This window comes from Camelus ferus, chromosome 36, assembly GCF_009834535.1.
Source record: "Camelus ferus isolate YT-003-E chromosome 36, BCGSAC_Cfer_1.0, whole genome shotgun sequence".
NCBI classification, from domain to species: domain Eukaryota; kingdom Metazoa; phylum Chordata; class Mammalia; order Artiodactyla; family Camelidae; genus Camelus; species Camelus ferus.
The window spans coordinates 20009614-20017312 of NC_045731.1; positions in this window are offsets into that span (position 1 = coordinate 20009614).

A 7699-nucleotide genomic window follows, 5' to 3' on the forward strand; every position below is an offset into this window, starting at 1 on the left:
TAAGCTGAAAAGTCTCAGTAAATTAGCATCTTCAGGGAGACCTAATTCCTTATTTTGCTTGAAAAGGCTAAACACATATTTCCTCGAAGTTTTCATTTTTAATTTTCTTTTTTATGGTGCATTGCATTGCTGAGGATTTCAAAAGACCTCCCTCCAAAAGGAGCGCAGCTATTCTGCCTCCTTTCACACATGGCTTCCCTGGACCCACCTCCCAAGGGAGCGGGAGAAACTAGAAAGTGTATTTGGGGGAAAGATACGAATGTGCAGTAAACTGTAACTACAGCGACCACATGTTCTAATTTACTGGGGTAAACTTGTTTGACTCCTGCTTTCCTGGCATAGTTATTAACAGTGCCATTTCATTCTCAAAAATGTCTGTCTTAAATGATAAATTATATGACCTTCCTCTTTATAATCTAAATACTTCTGACTACATTACCATTTGTTTTTTAGAATATCATTTCCAAATGTACATTTACCTAAACTCAAATTTCTCTATACACCAGGAGTTCTATGGTTAATTAATTTTAAGAAATGCTGTGTATTATATGCAGTAGTCTTCTTGGAGAGTCTAAGATACATTCACATATTTAAGACTGCTTGACTTTGCTCCAAAATTCGGGGGCTAACTACCAGCCCCACCATGTTGTTTGTATAGAACTATAACTATCCATAGTTACATAAGCGCTCAGTTCCAATTAGCACAGGATCCATACCCCACCCCTATAATTATTTCCTTGCACCCCATCAGAAGGACTAAAATTGTGGGGAAACAAAGGTACCCATTAAAATGCCAGCTCCAAGAACTCTGCTAGAGAATATCAAAAGGGCTCCAATTTAACATAGAAAGTGTTCATAAAGTACATGTGTAAACTGTTTAGTTAGAAATTAGATCTCATTTCCCCATGCGTTCCCACTGATTTCATTAGTTCTCTGTTTAGTCCTTATTATGTTCAAAGCACTAGTTATGTACTATTGTGAATGCATAAGAGAAACTGTTGTATCCAGGATGCTAACAGTGGGTAAGAGACTCCTCCCCTCCTCAATCTCACTGACTCTGTTCTGTTTTTGTTTTTTCCTCACAGCACAATAGGCTTCTCCTATTCTTTATCATTCTCTAATTAATTATGTTTACTCTTTGTTTTCTGTCTTCCCAACTAAAATGTCCATTTCTCAAGAGCAAATGTTTTGTCTGTTTTATTCAGTAATTTATCTCAAGCATCTAAAAAGAAGTCAGCACAAAGTCAATGTTTAATCAATTCGTCTCGAAGAAACAAACAAATGAGCAAATAAGTAAATAAAGAAGTAAACTCTTTAAGTAAAGTTTTAGTGATGGGGCCCAGCTCACAGTACTTGTTTTTTGAAGAATGAAAGTATGAAGGCATAGATGAATGAGAGTACAAGTCAGAGTGGGACACAAAGTTGGGAAGGTATATTAGAAACAGGTCATGGAGAAACTTGAATGTCATGTTAATGGCCCAGTTACCATTTATTGTGACATTACTATGGGTCATGCACTGTGCGAGAAATAATAGCAACGTCTTCCTATAACAAACCCAGAAGGAAAGACTGTGTTCCCAATTTTAGATGAGAAAACAGACTCTCACAAAGGTTAAGTAACTTGTCCCAAATTGCATACAAATTAGCCATGAAGCCTGGATTCAATTATCTGTCTAATTATCTGTGACTCCAAGATTTATGCTCATCATGCTGCCTTTCATTTGGCAAGTAGAAATCCATAAAGATATGTGAGTAATGGGGTAAAATCTTTGTCTCATACTTTTACAGATAATTGCTACCACTATGAGTGACAGATTATACAAGAGGATGAATGTTAGATCTTAGTAGCAGTTGGATTCCAGCTGTGGAACTCAGAATACAGGACAGGTTTGTAGATTCCATAGTTGGAACACCCAAGACAGTGGCTAATAGCTTCATGAGACTAGCAAGTGCTTGAAATAAGACTAGTACCAACTGAGATGTACTCTAAGTGTAAAATACACAATGGATATTGACAGACATGTTACAAATAAAGGATGCAAAATATTTCATTAGTAATTTTTAATTGATTACATGTTAAAATGTATCATAGGTATATTCAATTAAAGTATGATAAATTAATGTTTCTTTTACTTTTTCTGTGGTGGCTACTAGGAAAATTAAAGTCACATATGTGGCTTGAATTATATCTTTGTTGGACAATTATTCACATAAAGGAACCCTTTGAATTCTTAAGGGATCACAATAGGAACAATTTAGGGTAAGTAGGCCAAGGAAAGAATATTGATCATCTTGAGAAAATCCTACATTTAGGAGCCAGGAAAGAAGGAGGAGATGACAAAGGAGACTGGGGAGAGATCGAAGATGACAGCATTAAGATGGAAATTTGGCCACAGGTTGCAGAAAGGCCAGGGAGAATGACAACAGGAAAGAGGCTGTTACATTTACCAGTTAGGAGGTTATTTGTTTTTAGGACTTTTCATAGAGTGGTTGTGGTAGAAGCTGGTTTAAAAAAGGAATAGGGGTGGGACTCAAGATACATTTTTAAGGAAATGGATGATATGAACATGTATATAAGTTTAGTGGAGGGGAAGAGAGAAAAGATTCAAAAGGAAGAAGAGATTGTTGAGGTAGTGAAGTCCTATCACCAGTTTTAGGAAAGTAACTTGCCTAGGAGAGGATTCAGATACTTTTTCTCTGAGGCCACAGAGAAGGAAAAGAAATTCAGGAATTTCACATGATTTTATTTCTTATATTCTCTGAGATAGAAGAGATAAAGTTATAGCCCATGTTAGAAGATTGAGGCTAAATTTGAGAGCTTGAGAAGTATGAAAAAGGCTCAGAAAAGACAGAGTTGCAAGTCATCAGTGTGAAGTAATAAACAAGTAGGAAACGAGTAGTGAAGAGCCAGTGCAGTTTGGGCGGCATAAATGCTCAGGAGCACAGCTGATGCAGTGATGTCACTGTCACAGACAGAGCTAAACTTTCTGAGGCTTACCCAAGATTAGGAAAGAACCAAGTGTGATTGAAGGACATGGGGCTGCTTCTCTAGCTTGTGTAAAAGTAACAAAAACTGTAGAACACTATGTCCAAGTTGTATTTAAAAAAGCTTTCAAAGCCAGTCTGGGAACGGACCTCCCTGATACGAAGCAGGGCCTGGGTCAGGCGTGTGTGTCTGGCTCTGTGATGAAGGTCCTCAGCTTCTGCAGATCACCCACATCAGCAAGTCAGAGGCCGCAAGAACGAACATGGATTTCCATCCATCCTTATGAGGTGCCAGCGCAGTCTCATGTGATTCTAGTCTGCTTGGTGACTGTTGCTTCCCAACTGCCCGCCCTCTGAACGTCAGGCCAGCACCAGGTGCAGAGACGGCCAGGCAGGAGCTGCTTATCCAGCCCCACAAGCTAACTTCCTGTAAGCAAGCCTCTGATTTGTAATAGAAAAACAAAAAATACATCTATATTGCAACTGTTTCTACTTCTCCAGGTTATTCCTTACTGATACTGAATTAAAAGACTAGGAATGATGGCAAACACTGCAGTTTATTTCTTCTCTTTTGTTAACTGAAGTATAATTGACTTACAATATATATAAGTATCAAGGCACAACACAGTGACTGGCTATTTTTACACATTATGCAATGATGACAGCAGTAAGTGTAGTTATCATTGGTCACCGTACAAAATTACTACAATATTACTGGCTATACTCTCTGTGTTGTGCATTATATCCTTATAAAAAACTTATAACTGAAAATTTGTACCTCTTAATCCTTTTCATCGATTTCATCCACCACATGCCCCACCCTCTAGCAGTCACCAGTTTTTTCTCTGAGTCTACGAATCTGTTTCTGTTTTGTCATATTTGTTCATTTGTTATTTAGATTTCACATATGAGTGAAATCATAAAGTATTTGTCTTTGTCTGGCTTATTTCGCTTAGCATAATATCCTCTACGTTCATCCATGCTGTTGCCAAGGCAAGACTTCATTCTTTTTAGAGCTGAGTAATAGTCTATTGTAGATTTATACACCACATCTTCTTTACTCATCTATCAATGAGCACTTGGGCTGCTTCCATATCTTGGCTGTTGTAAATAATGCTGCAATGAACAATGAAGTGGATGTATCTTTTCAAGTTAGTGTTTCTGTTCCTTTTGGATAAAAACCCAGGAGTGAAATTGCTGAATGTATGGTAGTCCTACTTTTAATTTTTTGAGGAACCTCCATATGATTTTCCATAGGGGCTATACCAATTTATCTTCCCACCAACCGTGCACAAGGGTACTCTTTTCACCACGTCCACATCAATACCTGTTATTTCTTGTTTTTTTTTTTTTTTTGATACAAGCCAGTCTGACAGATGTAAGGTAGCATCTCATTATGATTTTGATTTGCATTTCCCTGTTGAAGTGATATTGAGCATCTTTTCATGTGCCTACTGGCCATCAGTATGTCTTCTTTGGAAAAATTGGTGTATAATTGTTCACAGAAGTTTCCTATGATTGTTTGCATTTCTGTGCTCAGTTGTAACTTCTCTTTCACTTCTGATTTTATTTGGGTCCACTCTTTTTTCTTGATCTCTTCCCATATGGTTTGACAAATCCCTTTAGTGTTATTTGTCATGTATCTATTGTAAATTTTAGTTTGTGGTTACCATGAGGTCCATGAATATCAACCTATTCATATAGCACTTAATTTAATAAGCTGATAGTTGCTTAGGTCAAATGCCTTCTAAAAGTACTACATTTTTACCTCCTTCCCCAGATCTTATGTTCTTGATGTTATATTTTACATCTTTTATTTTGTGCATCCCTTAGGTACTTATTGTAGGTATCATTGATTTTATTGCTTTTGTCTTTTAGTCTTCATGCTGAACGTGGTGATCACTGCCTTTGCTATATATTTGCCTTTACCAGTGAGTTTTTTCTTTTCATTTATTTTCTTATTTCTAGTTATGGCCTTTTCTTTTCCACTTAAGATCCTTTAACTTTTCTTATAAAGCTGCTTTAGTGGTGATGAACTCCTCTACTTTTTGCTTGTCTGGGAAGTGCTCTCTCTCTCCTTCAGTTCTGAATGACAGTCTTACCTGGTAGAGTATTCTTGACTGTGTTTTCCTTTCAGCACTTTAAGCACACCATGTCACTCCCCTCTGTCCTGCAAAATTTCTGCTAAAAAATTAGATGCTAACTTAATGGGGGCCCCCTATATGTGACTCTCTGCTTTTCTCTTGCTGCCTTTAAAATTCTCTCTTTAACTTTTGCCATTTTTATTATATGCCTTGGTGTTGATCCCTTTTAATTCATTTTATTTGAGACTCTGAACTTCTGACCTGAATATCTGTCTCCTTCCCCAGGTTAGGAAAATTTTCAGGAATTATTCTTCAAATAAGTTTTCTATCCATTTCTCTCTCTTCTTTTTCTGGGACCCCTATAATGAAAATGTTAGTATACTTACTGTTGGCCCAGAAGTCCCTTAAACTATTCTTATCTTTTTAAAATTGTCTCCCATCTTCCAGCTCTCTGATCTGTTCTTCCATGTCATCTCTCCTGCTGTTGATTCTCTATAGTAAGTTTTTAATTTCAGTTAGTATATTCTTCAGGTCTGATTGATTCTTATATTTTCTAACTCTGTTGAAGATCTTTTCTTCTTCATTCTTCCAAGTTTGGTGAGCATTTTTATGAACATTATTTTAAACTCTTTATCAGGTAAATTGCTTATCTCCATTTCATCAGGGCTTTTGTGAGGTTTTAGCTTGTTTTTTCCCAGAACATATTACTCTGTCTCCTCATTTTGTTTGACTTTCTGTGTATGTTTCTATGAATTAGGCAAAATAGTTACTTCACCTGGTTTTGAAAGCATGGCATTGTATATGTAGGCACATTCCTGGTGTAGACTGCATGTTCTGGGCAGCTTTGGCTGGCTGGAGATGGAGTGTGTGCAAACCTGTACAGAGGTCCCAGGAATACTGCAACAGGGCTGCCTTGGTGGAATGGCTCAAGTTAGAAAAGATATGGATGTGGGGTCCTGGGGTGTGCTGTGATGGGGCAGCCTTGGTGAGACAGATGGTGCTGGAATGGGTATGGCCAGGGGAGCCAAGGGCATGTTGTACCAGGGCTTCCTTGGGAGAATGGCTGTACCTGGTGTGTGCCAGGGCCCTGGGGCACTCTGCGGTAACCTTGGCAAGCTGGCTAGATTGCCTGAACCATGTTCCCCCTGGCACAATCAAGGTTTTGGAAGAATGCAAAACATAGTACTCCTGAGCACCTCCAAGCCCAAAGAGACTTCTAGCAGCTCCCTGCCTGTTTGGCAGATATTCTAGGGCTAGCAAATGGATTTCCTTCACACATAGTCTAGGTGCCCTTTAAATGACTGTTTTTTCCACTATTTCTCATGGTGGATGAGTCTGCATGCTGGCCCCTCAGTGATATCCCTTCCCACTACAAGTTGCAGCCTGAGGGTGGGGTTCCCACTGATACCATGGCTCTTTCTCGCCTACCCATCTCTGTGTGGCCCCTCTATCTTTCCTTGGGCAGAAGCTTTTCAATCAGCCCTCAAGTATTCCTCAGGATGAATTATTCTTTATGTAGGTGTAATTGTGTACGTCTCTGGGAGGAGGTTAGTTCAAGGTTTTCCTATACCACCATCTTGAACCAGAACCCAGCTTATTCATTCATTTACCCATTTATTCTGGGTGCCAAAATCATACATCATATAAGATACAGGTCTTGACAACTTTTCATTAAAACAAAAATAAAACTGTCTGCATGGAGTAGAGTGGGGGCCCAAGGCAGGGATGGTAATTCTGCCTCTCTTAGATTCCAAAGGAACACTGAACTGAGATTGGTGTCTATTGTCTAGAAGGCACATTTGAGAATAAAATGAAAATCAGTCACTCCTTTGGGCCCCAAGATATGAAACAAGTAAAAGGAGATACTGAAACTTGGAAGAGATTTTCAGAAAATCATGTAGGCTCCTAAGTTTTAAAACTGTAATTCCACTCCAAGCATCACCTATTCATTATCTATCACTCCAATTCAGCTCATTCTCTCATATTTCATGAGCACATTTCCTAAGCTCCTCAAACACAAATCTCTGCAGTATCCGCTACTCTTTTTTCCCATTTCTTCCAACACTGTTATCCTTCCTGTCCTCTGCCACTGCCTCCCTAGTTGGCCATCAGATTCTGATATGTCTACTTCAGGATTGTCTCTTGCATGAACAACCTCCTTTTTCAACTCTGCTGCCGCCATTGCCAAAATAAGACTATCATTGTTTCACATTTGGACATTTTCAGGAGCTTTCTAATGGATATTTCTGCTCCCAGAGTTCCTACAAAAAAATCATACCCAGTCACTCTTCTGCATAAACTTCACTGAAGCCCTTCTTGAAATATTTTCACTCTTGATAATAGAACCTTTTCAGTCAAGGCTCTGACAACCGTTTTCTGCATCTCCCATCATTTCTCATTATTATCACCACTGGATTTCTTCTGGTCATTTTTAAATAACACCATGCCTTTCAGAACTTTGTGGCTTTTGCATGTGGCGTTCCTCTGACTTAAAATGCTGCACACACCCTTCTATTTAGGATAAATGCTTCCTAATTCTTGAAGATAGAGTCAAGTCTCCATTAGGCAGAGTCCCTCTTTGGTGCCCCAGAACACTGCATGCTCACCTCTTCTCTCACACAAACTCTGCA